Source organism: Heptranchias perlo, chromosome 7 (genome assembly GCF_035084215.1).
Source record: "Heptranchias perlo isolate sHepPer1 chromosome 7, sHepPer1.hap1, whole genome shotgun sequence".
In the NCBI taxonomy this organism is placed as follows: domain Eukaryota; kingdom Metazoa; phylum Chordata; class Chondrichthyes; order Hexanchiformes; family Hexanchidae; genus Heptranchias; species Heptranchias perlo.
In genome coordinates, this window is record NC_090331.1 from 77,695,350 (window position 1) to 77,714,126 (window position 18,777).

The following is an 18,777-nucleotide window of genomic DNA, read 5'->3' on the forward strand; positions in this document are numbered from 1 at the left end:
TGGGCCACTGCTAACAAAACCATCAAAAGTCAATAGGTTATGAAGCATGCATCTGGAATCTTCATCCTGCTATAAAACATTTTCATTAATGATTTGACAGTGTCACCATGGAATGGGTTCAGTAAAGAGCCAACAATAATTGTCAAGTCATACTTAGTCTTGTGCTTCCTTGAAACAGTCTGATATATTGGCTTAGATTTTCCATCCGTTGTAATTTACATCAGCGTGGCCATTGGCAGGTTTTAGATGGACGTTAATGGAAGTTTGCGGTTTGCACCCAATTTTCTGAGGTCAGCTCATTAGCAGATTCGGACAGGTGTCAGGAGCACACTATTGGTGAGAGTCGAAAGTTGAATATAAATAGAATTTAAAGGGAGGGGGACAATTAAAGGGAAGTGTCATAATAGGGTGACAAAAATTCAGAAAGATTTTAAAGAGTCATTAAATACTGAAAAGATGAAGAGCAGGGAACTAAAAAGTGACAGGCAAAAATTAAGGGAAAGGAAACCCAAAGTCGAGGCATGAGTCTACAGCCAAGTGAGGGGGCAGCGCAGCACCTGACCCCCTGTTTGATGGCTGCCTTGAAGTGGAGATGGTAATGCACGAGGTGGTTGCCAGGATGGTGGTCTTCTGTGCCACCCCATGGCATTATCCCCCTAAGTCAGCATTGCCTGGACAGAGGTGGAGACAAGCTTGAGGCTGCAGCTGATTCTTGCTATCACTGGATTTGCCAGCCCTATGCCTGACGGTAATTGCCGATGTCCTTGCAGCTGATGGCACAGACCTGCACTTGCCTGAGAAGCGTTACAGGTTAGAGCTTAGAGTCCAGTCAAGGAGTTCAGGTGGTTTACATACATAAAATAAAGGACACTAGGGAGTGAGTTAGAGGATGTAATCTAAATAAAGATTTCAAGATGGAATAGAACAGAATAATAGATGGCCAGGAGTGACGTCCAGGTTGAGATCTAATCAGGTGTTCAGATGGTTTATATGTAGAGCAACATTTTGCAAGGTCTTGTAGCAGTGGGCAGTTTGTTCAAATGGATAGAAAATTGGGGGCTGTGCACCTGCAATTTTCCAGTGAATCACCTGCTATGTTCAAGGCTTCATCTGTGGCATAAGAAGTAGAAAGATGTGGAAAACAGAATGAGTATCTGGGAGTGTTACAGGCTGGAATCTGATCAAGGATTAGGATGGCTTATATAGAATAATGGATACCTGTTGCAGGTAAGATTTAATTGAAGGGTTTTGGCGATATATAACCCATGAGGAATGATAATCTGAAATCGGCCTGCTCCTGACCACAATCTTGTGACCTCTGCTGGAAAGTTCATTGGTGGATGTTGGTCCCTGTGGTTGAATAGCCTACTGATGCTCGCTGACAAAGTTCATCAGAAGAATGGCCACTTGGCCTGTGAAACTATACCTGAGCATGAATGACGACCTTCAGAAGAGAAAGGGTATGGTGAGAAAAAGATAAAGGAATATAAAAGAATAATTTTATTTGTTTCTAATCTGTTCTTTTTGGCCAGATAAAAAGTGTATCTGATCTCTGTTAATTATAGGAGTCTGGGGTAGTGGTAGGTAAGTATGCAGCTGATCCAGATTGGGGGGACTAAGCGTGTTTACTTGATTCCACAGAGTCTACGCATTCGGGAGGGGGAGGGAGATGTCTCATTTAGGATTGAGTGGCCTTCTAAATACATACAATTTAGAGCCACTGGATGTTCCATCTCAAACAAATCGAGAGCAGGATCGAGAGCTGTTCCTCTCACTCAGGGCTTATGTTCTTCTACCTAACCATGCTTTTCACAATGACGTTCTTGTACCTGAAGAGCGTTACCAAGGTAATCCTTCACACGTTGACACCGGTATGGCAATAATTTACTGGTTGCCAAGGTTACACTCCATATTCTTAATCTGAGCTTTCAGTATTCAGTTGTTGGTCTCCAGAGTCTGTGATCACTTGCAACTAAAGATGGATTGTTTTGGAGTAAAGCTTGATGTAAGTTAACCAGAATGGATTCTAGCTAGGATGGGCAGTGGGGAGGCCCAAATATTGAGAGTTGAGTAAGGTTCGTACTGAGTCAGATTTCTGAGAGATGAACAATATGTACTTACACCTTCCTTAGCAATAAATTCTCCAACAGCACTGACAAGAATATAAGAAAGTATAGGATGAGAAGGCTGATAGCCAACAATTGAATATCCTGCAACAGACTTAGCAATGCTTGATGGGGCTGCATAGAGGGGGCTTTACATTATATCCAACCCATTCAATACCTAACCTGAAGCTTACAGTACGAACCAAACATTATAGAGTGAGTTACAGTCTGGAATCTAATCAAGGGACTCAGATGGTTCATGCAGGATAATGGATAACAGGGAATGATTATCTGGAGCAATTAAAAGACCAAGTCAATAAATCTGTCGAGCATGTGCCTTTGTGTTCTGACAGTCTGTGCAAGGTGGGGGAATTCAATCTTGTACTATTAGGATCAGTTATTAGATTTGTGATTAACCGACCAGGATACCAAGCTGTCTCAGTCATGTGCATTCAGCTCCTTAATATGGTAATTACACCTGAAGAATGCTAGGGCAAACAAGTGAGCAGAGGTGGATACAAAAACTGGTAGAAGAGTGAATTGTGAGGAAAGCTGCTCGAGGAATTTGAATGGTTTATCTATAAAATAGCAGAAAGCTGGGAGTGATTCACAGTCTGGAATATTATTGAGGAGGTGGAATGGTTTATATACAGAGTATTGGCTAGCTGGGACCGGTTTACAGTTCAGAATCTAATCGAGAGGCTCGGATGGTTTATATACAGAATGATGGATATCCATAAAGCCTACTTCTTTCAAGAGACCATGTTTAATTTTCATACTTCATAAAATACTTATCTCTTGAGGAAGGCAACTAACCACACTTCCTAAAGCAAGGGCAGTGCACAGAACAACACAGTGGGTTATTTGTTGCACTTAGAAGAGCAAGTCAATGAGTCTGTCAAGCACGTGACGTTTTCTGACAGTCTGTGGGACACGGGGGGACCTTCAGTCTCATACCATTAGGATGGGTTATTAGCTCCGCCAATATTTCTCAAGGATACCAAGCTCTCTTCAGTTGCAAAGATTTGGCTGCTTAGTTTTGCTGATCATACCTCAACCACATTGGGGCAAAGAAGTGGGGGGACATGGCTGATAAAGCTGGCCGGAGAATGCAAAGTCGAGAGCGAGAGAGAGAGCACGTTACTGTCAGCAGCTTCAGTGCTCCACACAGCCTGTATTCACACAGTGATGGAATATAGTAGCTCTGTTTAGAGTAAACTTATCTCTTGCTCTTCAATTCAAAATAGCCAGCACTAAATAAAACTGTTGGACTATAACCTGGTGTTGTAAGACTCCTTACATAAATCCAATGTAGTAGTCCTATCCAGTGCTCACCTACCATATGTCAAACAGTTGAAATATGCCCAGGTTCAGTGCACTTCAGATGCATGTAAAATGCAAACCACTCGATTTTTGCTAGGGCATTCAGAGGACAGGAAAACCAGCCCCTTAAGGGATGAGTTTAATCCTATCTGCCCTGCGGAAACCGAGCATGTGGTCCATTAAAATCACCCAGGTTACTTACTGCCTGGAAATCCACCAGGAACTCACCATTCTGAATCTTGCAGTGACTTCCCCACTCAGGCCTGAGTTAAAATCCAATCGGGGTCCCGTTGATGTAATGGAACCCCAATTAGCATAATTCTATGAGGCTTCCATTGAGTGCCTCAGCCACTGAACTGCAGTGAGCAGTTAAAATGGTGGCCAGTGGGAATTGGGCGGTAAAGCAGGACTCTCTATTTTAAAGACCACCTCCTCACCCCAGCACATTCCCCACCGGGCGGGTTGGGTTAAAATTCCCCCGGGGGTCAGTAGGCCATTTTACCATTGTGGGCATCACAGTTGCGCCCTGCTCAGTTCTCACCCAACCTGCACACAGTGTGCTTCCCAACAGGAAACATCAGAAAGCAATTAAGAGCAGGAAATCCAAGGTGATTTTTCCACTCCCTAGCCCAGCATCGCTAAAGTAAGTTGTAACACTTCTACCACGACATTGGATGAGATAAGCTAACTTATAACAGAAAGACCTACCTGGCCTGTGTTGGCTCGGTTCCACACAGAATGGTGCATTTACCAAACAGTCCATCAGGGGAGCCGATATTTCCTCTTTAAATAATAAAATGTTAGAAAGAAAGAACGAACTTGCATTTATACAATGCCTTTCACAACCTCAGGATGACCCAGTGTGCCTTAGAGCCAATGAAGTACCTTTCAAGTGTAGTCACTGTTGTACTGTAGGGAAAGACAGCAGCCAAATTGCACACAGCAAGACTCGGCCAACAGAATGGGATAATGACCAGGCAGTCTGTTTTAGTGATGTTGGTTGAGGGCTAAATATTGGCTAGGACAACCCCCCTGCTCTTCTTCAAAATAGTACCATGGGATCTTTTACATCCACCTGAGAGAACGGAAAGGGCCTTGGTTTAATGTCTCAAACAAATGACGGCAGACCACTCCTCAGTTCCACACTGGAGTGCCAGCCTAGAATGCGGCTTGAACCCACAACCTTCTGACTCAGAGGCGAGAGTGCTACCACTGAGCCAACAGTGACGCTCGATGTTGTAAGCCTTCCATTTTGCCTCTTGTTGTACATACACGGAAGCCACAGTGGTTCGTGATCATTAGCAGCTCTGTGCCTCTGTACTTTGAAGTCATTTATTTTTGACCCACTAACCTAAAGTCATAACAACATATTGTTCACCAGCACTGGATGGGTATTGTGCGCCTGCGTCTGTTTACAGGCTTGGTGCTTCTCTGTAGACCTGTGCTGTTCAGAGATCGCTCCCTCGAGGAATCTCACTGAACGAACAGCCCGAGCAGAAGTGTCACAAAGACAAAGTGCTCACAATCTCAGCCGTTAGTTTAAAAAAAAATCAGGAGTGACAGGTTGAAATATACGTTAAGAATTTTATAAATTAAAAAAGTGCTTTTTGTTTCCGATTCTACAATATCAAATGATTGTGTATTGAAATCAGTACTCAGATCAAAGCACTTTTGACAGTAAATGAATGTAACCCTGCCCATTCACCTCAGAAACTGAAAAAAGTGACATTTTCTGTCAAACTGCATGTTAACTTATCACCCGTTCTACTAAACAATCCATCAGTGATAGATTTAAAATGATTTAAATTCACTTTGACAACCAGCAGTGATGCTTGTAGCCTGACATTTGGTGCTCTGGTAATAAAGGTGTGAAAAAAATGATGATTTCAGATAATGTCACGTTCGCTTAAAAACTTTTCTCTACCTCCCACACACACCCCCACTCCTCACCCCACCCCCCCATTCCTCACCCCCGCCCCCCACTCCTCACCCCCCCACCCCCCGCTCCTCACCCCCCCACCCCCTGCGCCCCCACTCCCCGCTCCTCATCACCCATGGCTCAGCTTATTTACCCAGTGAGTGGCTGAGCCATCCAGTCCAGGAAGGTCCCAATTTGGCCTCACGGTCTGAGCTGAATAGCTATTCTCTGCTCGGGTGGCTACAGTTAGCCACTGTGTCCCTGGGTTGGGGAGGGAAAATCAGTTAACATTTCTGATCACTACCCCTGCTAGCATTGTGTATATTTGTGTTGCGTGCGTGCGTGCGTGTGTTGTGTGTGTGTGTAGTGAGTGAGTGAGTGAGTGAGTAGTGAGTGAGTGTGTAGTGAGTGAGTGTGTAGTTAGTGAGTGAGTGAGTGTGTAGTTAGTGAGTGAGTGAGTGAGTGTGTAGTGAGTGAGTGAGTGTGAGTGTGTGTAGTGAGTGAGTGAGTGTGTTGTGTGCAGAGTGAGTGTGTTGTGTGTAGTGAGTGTGTGTGTGTGTGTGTGTGTGTGTGTCTTGTGTGTAGTGAGTGAGTGTGTGTTGAGTGTGGTGAGTGAGTGAATGTGTGTGTTGTGTGTTTTCAGTGTGTGTGAGTGTGTGTGTGTGTTGTGTGTTTTCAGTGTGTGTGTGAGTGTGTGTGTTGTGTGTTTTCAGTGTGTGTGAGTGTGTGTGTGTGTTGTGTGTTTTCAGTGTGTGTGTGAGTGTGTGTGTGTGTTGTGTGTTTTCAGTGTGTGTGAGTGTGTGTGTGTGTTGTGTGTTTTCAGTGTGTGTGTGAGTGTGTGTGTGTTGTGTGTTTTCAGTGTGTGTGAGTGTGTGTGTGTGTGTTGTGTGTTTTCAGTGTGTGTGTGAGTGAATGTGTGTGTTGTGTGTTTTCAGTGTGTGTGTGAGTGAATGTGTGTGTTGTGTGTTTTCAGTGTGTGTGTGAGTGAATGTGTGTGTTGTGTGTTTTCAGTGTGTGTGTGAGTGTGTGTGTGTGTTGTGTGTTGTGTGTTTTCAGTGTGTGTGTGAGTGAATGTGTGTGTTGTGTGTTTTCAGTGTGTGTGTGAGTGAATGTGTGTGTTGTGTGTTTTCAGTGTGTGAGTGAGTGTGTGTGTGTGTGTTGTGTGTTTTCAGTGTGTGTGAGTGAGTGTGTGTGTGTGTTGTGTGTTTTCAGTGTGTGTGAGTGAGTGTGTGTGGTGTGTTTTCAGTGTGTGTGAGTGAGTGTGTGTGCGTGTGGTGTGTTTTCAGTGTGTGTGAGTGAGTGTGTGTGCGTGTGTTGTGTGTTTTCAGTGTGTGAGTGAGTGTGTGTGCGTGTGTTGTGTGTTTTCAGTGTGTGTGAGTGAGTGTGTGTGTGTGTTGTGTGTTTTCAGTGTGTGTGAGTGAGTGTGTGTGTGTGTGTTGTGTGTTGTGTGTTTTCAGTGTGTGTGAGTGAGTGTGTGTGTGTTGTGTTTTCAGTGTGTGTGAGTGAGTGTGTGTGTGTGTGGTGTGTTTTCAGTGTGTGTGAGTGAGTGTGTGTGCGTGTGTTGTGTGTTTTCAGTGTGTGTGAGTGAGTGTGTGTGTGTGTGTTGTGTGTTGTGTGTTTTCAGTGTGTGTGAGTGAGTGTGTGTGTGTTGTGTTTTCAGTGTGTGTGAGTGAGTGTGTGTGTGTGTGGTGTGTTTTCAGTGTGTGTGAGTGAGTGTGTGTGCGTGTGTTGTGTGTTTTCAGTGTGTGTGAGTGAGTGTGTGTGTGTGTTGTGTGTTTTCAGTGTGTGTGAGTGAGTGTGTGTGTGTGTTGTGTGTTTTCAGTGTGTGTGAGTGAGTGTGTGTGTGTTGTGTGTTTTCAGTGTGTGTGAGTGAGTGTGTGTGTGTGTGGTGTGTTTTCAGTGTGTGTGAGTGTGTGTGTGTGTTGTGTGTTTTCAGTGTGTGTGTGAGTGAATGTGTGTGTTGTGTGTTTTCAGTGTGTGTGTGAGTGAATGTGTGTGTTGTGTGTTTTCAGTGTGTGTGTGAGTGAATGTGTGTGTTGTGTGTTTTCAGTGTGTGAGTGAGTGTGTGTGTGTGTGTTGTGTGTTTTCAGTGTGTGTGAGTGAGTGTGTGTGTGTGTTGTGTGTTTTCAGTGTGTGTGTGAGTGTGTGTGTGTTGTGTGTTTTCAGTGTGTGTGAGTGTGTGTGTGTGTTGTGTGTTTTCAGTGTGTGTGTGAGTGAATGTGTGTGTTGTGTGTTTTCAGTGTGTGTGTGAGTGAATGTGCGTGTTGTGTGTTTTCAGTGTGTGTGTGAGTGAATGTGTGTGTTGTGTGTTTTCAGTGTGTGTGTGAGTGAATGTGTGTGTTGTGTGTTTTCAGTGTGTGAGTGAGTGTGTGTGTGTGTGTTGTGTGTTTTCAGTGTGTGTGAGTGAGTGTGTGTGTGTGTTGTGTGTTTTCAGTGTGTGTGAGTGAGTGTGTGTGGTGTGTTTTCAGTGTGTGTGAGTGAGTGTGTGTGCGTGTGTTGTGTGTTTTCAGTGTGTGAGTGAGTGTGTGTGCGTGTGTTGTGTGTTTTCAGTGTGTGTGAGTGAGTGTGTGTGTGTGTTGTGTGTTTTCAGTGTGTGTGAGTGAGTGTGTGTGTGTGTGTTGTGTGTTGTGTGTTTTCAGTGTGTGTGAGTGAGTGTGTGTGTGTGTTGTGTTTTCAGTGTGTGTGAGTGAGTGTGTGTGTGTGTGGTGTGTTTTCAGTGTGTGTGAGTGAGTGTGTGTGCGTGTGTTGTGTGTTTTCAGTGTGTGTGAGTGAGTGTGTGTGTATGTTGTGTGTTTTCAGTGTGTGTGAGTGAGTGTGTGTGTGTGTTGTGTGTTTTCAGTGTGTGTGAGTGAGTGTGTGTGTGTGGTGTGTTTTGAGTGAGTGAGTATGTGTGTCGAAGGAAGACAGGATCAGCCTTGGGTGTACCTACTGTAAAATAGCTTGCTGTCACTCACTGCCAAGGCATCACAGATGAAGAATAATCACTTGAGTGAGGCACCAGAGGGTACCCAGTGCCCCTGGAACCGTATCCCAATAAGGAATCAATGCTTCCAGGAGAGGAGAAAATTAAGGGAATAATGATTTTCCCTCGAATTTGCCCCTTCTCTTTGCTCCTGTAGACACTGGTGGGCTGAAGATTCCCTGTGTGTCAGGCATCATTTACAACCTTGACCTAGTGGCTATTCTTTTTGCACATTTTCAGGCATTGTGCATCAGCAGAATGTTTAATCAAAGCCCCAAGTCTAATCCCGACCTCGCCCAACAACCTAGCACAAGGTTTCCAGCAGGAAGCATTAGGCAGCAGTGATCAGGAGCAGAAATCCTGGCTGATTTCCCCACCTCCCTTATCCCAGAGGCACTGAGGCAAATTGTACCACCTGTAAAGCTGCCTGGCTGAGATCAGCTAACTCTGCATAGACCAGGAATCGACCCTGCGACCTTCAGTCCCACATAGGAACATTCATTTACCAACTGACCCACTGGGGGATGTCAAAAACACCGTAGCTTTTCAAATCTGCAAAGGTCTGCTATTCTCTGGGAGAAGGAGAACCACCTAACATCTAACCTAGTGCTACCCTTGTATAACTTATAAATGTGACCCTCCTGGTCCTCCCCCAACCTGTCTAATTGAAACAAGTTGTCATCAGCCTTGTCTGGCAGAAAATGAAATGCATGGAACTGGTCATGTATGTTTTCTCTCTCAAGCAACCTGACATTACTGGAGCCCAACAGGCCTATGGAGACCAGCACCTCACAAAAATGTAAAAGGAGGAGGGCAGCACATGGAGGTCACTCTCCTGAGACAGGAAACACTTTTTTAAGGTAAAGTAAAAACACCTTTAGGACAAAATGAAATCACACAGCTCCTTTAAGAACCATGAATGTCAACTGCAAATTCAGGGTCAAGATTCTTTAGACAAGACATCTTTGCCAACTGTCCAGTAAACACCGCTTTGAAATGCAAACAATATATTTTATACGAGCATATGAAAATGTTGGACAGGGAAAGACCAACTGATCTATCCAGCCTGTCCCGTACAGTCGTGATGCCTTATGCATCACGGTTAGACACTCCTTGCTCACCAGAAGGCATGCAATCTCCTTGGAGAGGCAAAAAGAACAGATAAAAACCCATTTTTCAATTGACCCCCAGCCTCAACAGCGTTTTGAGGTACAGAGTTCCAGATTTCCACTACCCTTTGTGTGAAGAAATGCTCCCTGACATCATCCCTGAATGGCCTAGCTCTAATTTTAAGGTTATGCCCCCTTGTTCTGGATTCCCCCACCATAGGAAATAGTTTCTCTCTACTTACCCTATCAAATCCTTTAATCATCTTAATCACCTCAATTAGATCACCCCTTAATCTTCTATACTCAAGGGATTATAAGCCTAGTTTATGCAATCTGTCCTCATAATTTAAGCCTTTTAGCCCTGGTAACATTCTGGTGAGTCTGTGCTGCACCCCCTCCAAGGCCAATATATCCTTCCTGAGGTGCGGTGCCCAGAACTGAACGCAGTGCTCCAGATGCTGGTTAGTTCCTGGATTATTTCTTCTGGCTGCTGATGCATTTGTCCGTGTTTTTGGAGGTTTTCTCTACTTGGATAAAGTTTCAATACTCTACACGGAGTGGGCTCGCTGGATAACAGACTACAGCATGGACACTAGCGGAGTGGCAGGGGTAGGAGCAAGGTGGGAGCAGGAATGTTGTCATCCTGAGAGAGGACAGCAGGTTTGTGTTCCATGGAGCCACTGCCACTTGATTGTTGGGTGATGGGGTTGTAATGAATTGAGCAGTGGATGAGACTAATAGTGCAGTTGGTAGGATATGTCACTTGAAGCCTGATCTCACTCACCTTTGAACTTCTTCCTGCACTGCAACCATGTTCTTTCAGCTATGCTCGTGGCATTTACCTCCTATGCTACTTCCTCCCACTGCTTCTTCAGCATATGTCTGGAGGGCCTCCTGCCCCCCTGCAGACATAGGATGCCCCTTCTTCTCTCCACTTCTTGCACCAAGGCCTCCAGTGCATCATCAGAGAATCTTGGTGCCTGCTCTCTCCCAGGCGCAGCCATTCTTCAAAGTATCACAGCACAGATTCAGTTTTGAAACGACTCCCACCATCTCTTGCAGCCACACTGCACCTCCCCTTTAAAAGGTGCAAGCTGCCTTTAAGAAGCACGATCCACTCGCGATATTGGGGCCCCCTGCTGATGCGTGCAGCCAATCAACAGCGCAGGTAGCACTGGCTGCACGCAGCAATCATTTAAAACAACAGGCAGCACAAAGGTAATATGCTACCTGCATCGCAAAGACTGGTTGCAGGTTAATCATGGACCACCCATTTTCAGGGATTATCCAATTTAATTTCCTAAGTCTCCTACCTCCTAATCAGTTCCCTACCCATGTCAATAGGTTGCCTGCAATTCCATGTGCCTTCATTTTTGCTGACAGTTGCTTGTGTGGAACCTTATCGAATGCCTTCTGGAAGTCCATATAAATAACATCCAAAGACACTCCCTTATCTACTACATTAATAACCTCCCCAAACACAATCACTAGACCAGTCCAACACCAGAAATTGCCCTGTAAAAGCAATTACCAGGAGTGATAAATGTCCATTCCTCCCAAACCCTCAGCCGCATCAGTCTTTATTTGTAGGAGTGCTGAAGGTAGTGGAGATAGCGTACTCTGAGATCCTATTTGTCTCTCAGTACAGTAATTAGATTATATGCGTCAGAAGAAACCAGAGATGTAGCTGTTTCTTTAAGGGAGGGAATTGTCAATGCTTTTTTTTGGGGGGGGATGGAAAGTGAGCCCAGAAGAAGCACGAGTCACAACGACAGGATTAGCAAGTGACACAGTAATGTTTTTCCAACGTAAATGATGTCTTTACCAAGCAAATTTCAACATCTGATTAATCAGGAAAACAAAACTTACAGGGTTGATGAACCCTGTTCAAATCCTTTTCATTCAATTCCATTTTTAACAAGAGCACAAGATTAAGGCTTATATGCCAGATGGTTAAGAAGTCTTGTCTAGTGCATGAAGGATTAGGTGAAAGCACTTTGATTAAAACCAGCCTGATTACCCAGTCCTTATAAATAGGAAGATGCGTTGTGAAATCCCTCAAGCTAAGTGGAGAAAGCTTGCCTTAGTCAAATTGTTGCAGTCACTGCGAATGAGGCCTGATTTCAGATTCAGCTCACGATCTGCCCGCAGCTGTCATCGGATTCAGAGTGTATTAAAAAAAATCTTCTGAAAAATAATCTCTATATGCATACCAAATACAAACTATTTGTCCACAAATTTGTTTTTAATTATCGAACACAGTAGCTCCTCAGCAAGGGCAGGAGTTAGTCCTTTGTCATTTTTATTCATGTCATTTGTGATTAAGTGGGAGCCAGGTCTAGGAAATAACTGAATAACAAATAATAAAAAATCCCTTTTGTGGTCAAACTCTTAAAGCTATGGCTGGAATTTTAAGGAGCATCCATGGGGGACCCACACCGCTATCCAACTCCAGGGTTCTGCTGCAACTACAACACCAACATCTTGCATTTCTATAGCGCCTTTAATGTAGTAAAACGTCACAAGTCGCTTCACAGGAACGGTTATCAGACAAAATTTGATTTCGAGCCACATAAAGAGATATTAGGACAGGCGACCAAAAGCTTGGTCAATGAGGTAGGTTTTAAGGAGCGTCTTAAAGGAGGAGAGGGAGGTAGAAAGACGGAGAGTTTTAGGGAGGGAATTCCGGAGCTGAGGGCCTAGGCAGCTGAAGGCAGGGCCGCTAATGGTGGGGCGATAGAAATCGGCCATAATTGGAGGAACGCAGAGTTCTCGGAAGGTTGCAGGGCTGAAGGAGGTTACAGAGAGAGCGAGGGCCGAAAGCATGGAGGGATTTGAACACAAGGATGAGAATTTTAAATTTGAGGCGTTGCTGGACCGGGAGCCAATGTAGGTCAGCATTCTTACTTCACAGTGAGGCAGAAGCTGAAGTATAAATGTAGCCTAATCATGTTTTGGACCAATTTATACTGTCTGCTTCAATGCAGTTTCCTGTCAACTTATTCAACAACACCATTAGCCTTCGGGTGGATAAGTACAGCCTGATTTCACGACTTACTTCCAACTTACTCATTTTTAAATGGCATTCCCTGGTGTTCAAAGCCTTTACCAGAGTGAACAATTTGCTTGCAGTAATTTTCTCAATTCACTTCATAATGTTAAAAATGTCAATTAGGTCATCTCAAAGTCTCCTCGTTTTCGAAAGAAAACGAGTCCTATTTCATAACTCAAATTCCTGATCCCTTTTGTTACTCCCCTCTTCAACTTGTCAATAGCAATGTTACACTTCCTATGATTAGGTGACCAGAGCAGTACACAACATTCCAGATGGGAATGTATGGCCAGCATACATTTCTGGAGGAACTTTCTAAGCAACATATTTAAAATAAAAATGCAGATGGATTGGGCTGTGGCACTCAATTGTTGCTGTAATAACCTAGCTAAATGGAGTCAAAAAATGGGAACCCAGACAAAACTGTAAATGGATAAAATTGATTTGTTAAAATGATTATCGTAAGGATCTTTTTTAAAAGTGCAGACCGAAAATTCAGTAAGTTAAAAAGAATGAATACAGATTGCTTGGGCAATCTAAAAATGTAATGATTTTCATAATGGACAGGATAAGTGATTTGACAACACTCGGGTCCACTTAGAAACTGCAATTCACGGCCTCTGGGACTTGTTATGCAAAATTACAGTACTTGAGCAGCAAATCACAATACACAGTGTATAGAAATTCATACGATTTATTATAGACTAAGTCACCATACCTAATAATGGGGTACAGCTCCCTTAAGAAATATATATATAATTTCCTATCGATGCACTCACTGTTTTTTATATAGGTATTATATATGCACACACACATGTATAACATATATATGCATGTATTATATATGTATAATGTATATCATATATACATTGCATCGCCATTCCAAAAATATTTTTGTTTTATTTTTCTTTTATGAAATGGGTAAAGCTATTGACGTCAGATCCTTGTGTTTTAAAGTCAATGAGCTAGGGAGATGAAAGAAAATTAACTAAGCAGCCGCAAAAGAATAACCTCAGAGCCTTAGACAGATGATGACTCATCTTCTTAGTGTATGAGTATCAATGTACATTAGCGTAGAGTATACAGCAATGGGGGATCTTCACAAGGACAGGACTGAATGTTAGAGCTGGACCCTTTGTAGCCCAATCTCCACTGAAACTTGAAAGAGAATAAAATGTTAGAAAATGTGCATTCTTAGAGCAGGAAGGTGCATGGGGGACAATCGAGGGGGGGAGGGGAGGGGAGAGGGTGCTGAGTAATGAAATCTCTTACCACTGTTTACATCAACTGTTAGCATCTTGCACTCCATGTCAGATGCGGAGTAAAGCTCCCATTACTCTGCCCCAACAGTATGCCACAGCACACCCTCTTGTGATGTTTCAGATTCTGCACCAGCCATCCTCAGGGAGTTTCTCAGTGAGGCTGCCAGTTAATGATGAATTAGGGCCATTATGCTCGATGGATTTACACCCAGTATGAAATGGTTTTAGATTGCCCAAGATTCATTTCATAAAGGACACTTTCAGAGGAGACTTTCTAGTTGAGCCCGGAGGTGAAAGGGTAGTGTCCTAACCCACCTGCCACCCTAATATCCTTGTTTCCTGCCTTTATTCCCCTGCCTTCACAGCAATCAAAATGAGAGTTCATTAAAATTAGGCGCTTATTGCTTCAGTCCAGGCCGTGTTAAGGCGGCACTAAACCGTCCAATGCGGGCCACTCTTCCGCTATGATACCGCTATCTGGTTCCAGTCTCCGTGATTCCTCAATCAGAGATTTGCCATTTGAGGCATGCATGGCATGCCGCGATGCACACTGTGGGCAGGCCGGGCTATTTGACATTGAGTCAGCCCCATGTATCAGGGTAGTCAAGTCTGAACTTTGTTGGGGGGTCTCAATGTAAACACGCTGACACAGTGGACTAGCTCAACAAGTAGCAGGCCGCAGGAGGGGATGTTTCATCCAACGTCAGATCACAGGATCCACAAAACGGTGAGTCTCGTCGGCTGTGAAAGTTGTGGGTTCAAGTCCCACCTCGGAGATTTGAGCACAAAACCCAGGCTGACACTCCAGTGCAGTACTGAGGGAGTGCTGCACTGTCAGAAGTGCCGTCTTTTGGATGAGACGTTAAAACGAGGCCCCGTCTGCCCACTCAGGTGGACGTAAAAGATCCCACTGTTTCGAAGAGGAGCAGGGGAGTTCTCCCTGGTAGCCTGGGCAATATTTATCCCTCAACAGATTATCTAATCATTATCACGCTGCTGTTTGTGAGACCTTGCTGTGCGCAAATTGGCTGCCCTTTTCCAACATTACAACAGCGACTACATTTCAAAAGTACTTCATTGGCTGTAAAGTGCTTTGGGACATCCTGAGGTCTTGAAAGGCGCTATATAAAAGCAAATCTTTCTTTTCTTATGGAGGTAAGCCATTTGTGCTAATGAGTAGTGTCAACAGCATGAGAATTATAGATTTGCAATCACATAAATTCTAATGGGAGAAAGGAGCGAAGGTATCAGCCTAGCAGTGGTAATATTCTCGTCTGTAAGTCAGAAGGTTGTGGGTTCAAGCCCCACTCCAGAGACTTGAGCACATAATGTAAGCTGATACTTCAATACCGTACTGAGGGAGTGCTGCACTGTTGGAGATGCCGTCTTTCAGATGAGACATTAAACCGAGGCCCTGTCTATCCTCTCAGATGGATGTAAAAGATCCTGTGGCATTATTTCCAGTGGAACAGGGAGATGTCCTGGCCAACATTTATCCCTCAAATAGTGCCATCAAAAAACAGATTATCTGGTCAGTTATCTCAATGCTGTTTGTGAGACCTTGCTCTGTTCAAATTGGCTGCCATGTTTCCCTACATTACAACAGTAACCACACTTCCAAAGCAAATGGTTGCAAAGTTAAAAGGTAAGTAATCCATAATTACAGTTTGCAGGCTTGGCAATGCCACTGGTGTTGGGAACTATTGTCACTTTGGGATGAACTGGGCCATTCCCACTTTTCTCCCCTCTTATTTGAGAGAAGTTGAAGTCTGAGGCCCCTTGCTGAAAAGTTCACACATGTAGATGGCAAGGGAGGATACCACTTGCATTGGGTGTGATGCCCTTCATAGTCAAATAGTCTACTGATACTCACTGTCAAGGCTCACACATGAAGAATGGATATTTGAACAAGGTACTAGAGGTCTGTTGGTGAATATTGTTCTGTACCCTCAGCACCTTGAAGAAGGAGGGGAGAAAATTGAAAAAACAAATCCATTAGAAAGACTGGGGATGAATTTCCATGGGGATTTTCCCATTCGTCTGCCGTAAAATCACCCGAAGAAACCTCAGTAAAAACGCACTATTTCTCCAGGGTTTCCGCGGCTCTTCCACCAAGGTCATGGCGGACAGACAGGAGAACTCCACCGGAAATCCACCCCCGCTGTCCTTTTCACAGACCCATTTGCCGTTTGCAGGGAACTTAAGCACCCAACATGGGATGATAAGTCTGGATTTGTTTATTTATAAGTAAACAAAGCAGCCAGTCTATTTGGTGAACTCTCACCCCTAGGTCATCTTCCAGCCTCAACGAATAGAGCAGTGAATCATGAACGTGAAAGGTCTTTGTTGCTAAGAGATTCAGTTGTTGTCTTTTTTTCAATCAAGCATTTTTTTCCTATACACGGGACTCCCTTTTTCTCTCTCTCTCTCTCTCTTCTCTGCTGCAGCTCTCGTCCCTCTCCTTCCCTGAAGACACTGACTGCCTCATTATTGGTACAGTTCCAGCGGTGGGAGTCATCCTTGGTCATTATCCCTGTGTAAGCCTTGACAGTGAGTGCTGGCAGGCTATCTGACTGTAGAAGGCATCACAGCAGAGCCCAGTCCTTTCCTCACCTGATGTCCATACTCCTGTACTTTCAGTAGGGGTCACTGGATATTGAGATGCCAAGGGTGGGCGTATGGCTACACAATTACATGGAAGTTTTATGTGCTGATGTGAAGGATACTTTTTGTTTGTTATTTACGGAGCAGGAAACCTGGAACTCTCTCCCCAAAAAGTTGTTGAGGCTGGGGGGGTCAATTGAAAATTTCAAAACTGAGATTGATAAATTTTAGTTAAGCAAGGGTATTAAGGGTTACGGAACTAGGGCAGGTAGATGGAGTTAAGATATAGATGAGCCATGATCTAAATGAATGGCAGAGCAGGCTCAAGGTGCTGAATGGTGCTACTCACATTCCTATGTTCCTGGGAGCTCAACGTTATCGGTGATCTGTCACTGGGCCCCTGTCTGGTGCAACGGCTTACAACTTTGACCTTTCACCTCTGGGTCCCGGCTTTGAGTCTATTCCAGGATGACGGGAACAGGACTGTGTGTTATGAGAAGCAAAAGAAGATTAAAAGGGGAGATGATCCTGATCTTTAAAGCGCTGAGAGATACAGATACTTTGAATGTAAATAGGATATTTAACTTGGCCTAGGAGTATAGACCAACCGAATGCAAGTCTCCTGCCTCCTTATATTTCACATCCTTCAAAATAGATTAATATTGTGCAAGATAAACAGCTGCTACAGTTCATTGCATCAGATCCACCAGGTTCCCACTGAGATCATGCATGGATATCATGTTTATTCCGAATAATTTAAGCCTCAGCAGGGATTTCATTAAAAACATTTTAAATCCCTTATTTCCTCCCAGGGAAATGCAATAATCAAACCAAGATGGAAGGGAAAATTGAAATGTGTATTTTGAGAGTCAGTTGAGGGGACAGCCAGAGAAATATCCAATATTGTTTAGAGGGGTTGGGTGTGTGCTTGCTCGACCAATTATAATGAAAAGGCTGGTCGAGGAAAGTATGTTAAAGTGCAGCGTTAATGAGAGTAGTTCAGAGCCTCATACTGCACTGGTTGCCACTATACAACAACAACAACTTGCATTTATATAGCGCCTTTAACATAGTAAAACATCCCAAAGCGCTTCACATGAACATTATCAGACAGAATTTGACACCAAGGCACATAAGGAGCTATTAGGACAGGTGACTGGTCAAAAAGAGAGTTAGATGTGTGACTTGGGCACTAGACTCGTCAAAGAGCCTGCCATTTTTTTCTCTCGTCACTGCGGGGGAAAGGGTTTAATTTATAAGCTTATCAAAAGGGGAAGCATGAATGCTGGGGAAATGAAATGCTTAACCAAGTTTCCCACCCAGTGTCAGCATTAAGTACTGTCAGGTCAGATATAACACAAAGTAAAGCTCCCTCTACACTGCCCTTCAATATTTTGGGAAGATATACAGTGTAAGATTGTTTCTATTTGCAGCGAGAGGGCATGAACTCAGGATTATTAATAGAAGATTGAAATAAGAAGAAATGTTTCCATACAGAGACTTATTAGAACATGGAAAGCATCACCACAAGTCAGTATTGAGGTAAGAGACTATTGCCTGGAATTTCCGCTAAAGTTACAACAGGAGATCAAGGGACCCTTGTGGAAATTCTACCCCTATAACATCATTTAAAGGTAATTGATTAAATATTTGGAAAGGAAGAAAATTAGGGGAAGCGACAGGGATATTGGATTAGAGTAGATAGGTCGAGTTGAAGAGCTACCAAAAGTACTAAATGGCCCCGTTCTGGGCTGCACTTTCTCTATGTTAATGCCTTAGCCCCAAATTCAAAAGGGCACCCCCCCTATTGCACCAGTTCCATTTCCCACATCAGCCATTCTTTTGCTATTGGTGGTATTTGCAGGGGGATAGGCAAGGGTATAGCATTAGAAAGGAGAAACAAGGTGCATAAAGGATTGGGAGAGACAGATAGCACTAAAGTTTTTTTTTTATTCGTTCACGGGATGTGGGCGTCGCTGGCGAGGCCAGCATTTATTGCCCATCCCTAATTGCCCTCGAGAAGGTGGTGGTGAGCCGCCTTCTTGAACCGCTGCAGTCGTGTGGTGAAGGTTCTCCCACAGTGCTGTTAGGAAGGGAGTTCCAGGATTTTGACCCAGCGACAATGAAGGAACAGCGATATATTTCCAAGTCGGGATGGTGTGTGACTTGGAGGGGAACGTGCAGGTGGTGTTGTTCCCATGTGCCTGCTGCTCTTGTCCTTCTAGGTGGTAGAGGTCACGGGTTTGGGAGGTGCTGTCGAAGAAGCCTTGGCGAGTTGTTGCAGTGCATCCTGTGGATGGTACACACTGCAGCCACAGTGCGCTGGTGGTGAAGGGAGTGAATGTTTAGGGTGCTGGATGGGATGCCAATCAAGCGGGCTGCTTTATCTTGGATGGTGTCGAGCTTCTTGAGTGTTGTTGGAACTGCACTCACACAAGTAAG

The 18,777-nt window shown here is 44.1% G+C and overlaps 1 long non-coding RNA gene across 1 annotated transcript in view; it reads right to left on the minus strand.

Moving 5' to 3' along the window:
- LOC137323375 (uncharacterized) overlaps window positions 1-18,777 on the minus strand; it is a 39,119-nt gene that overhangs the window by 15,821 nt on the left and 4,521 nt on the right. The window contains exon 2 of the long non-coding RNA XR_010963363.1: window positions 16,685-16,818. This is a non-coding gene — a long non-coding RNA (uncharacterized lncRNA). The remainder of the gene's footprint in view (window positions 1-16,684; window positions 16,819-18,777) is intronic.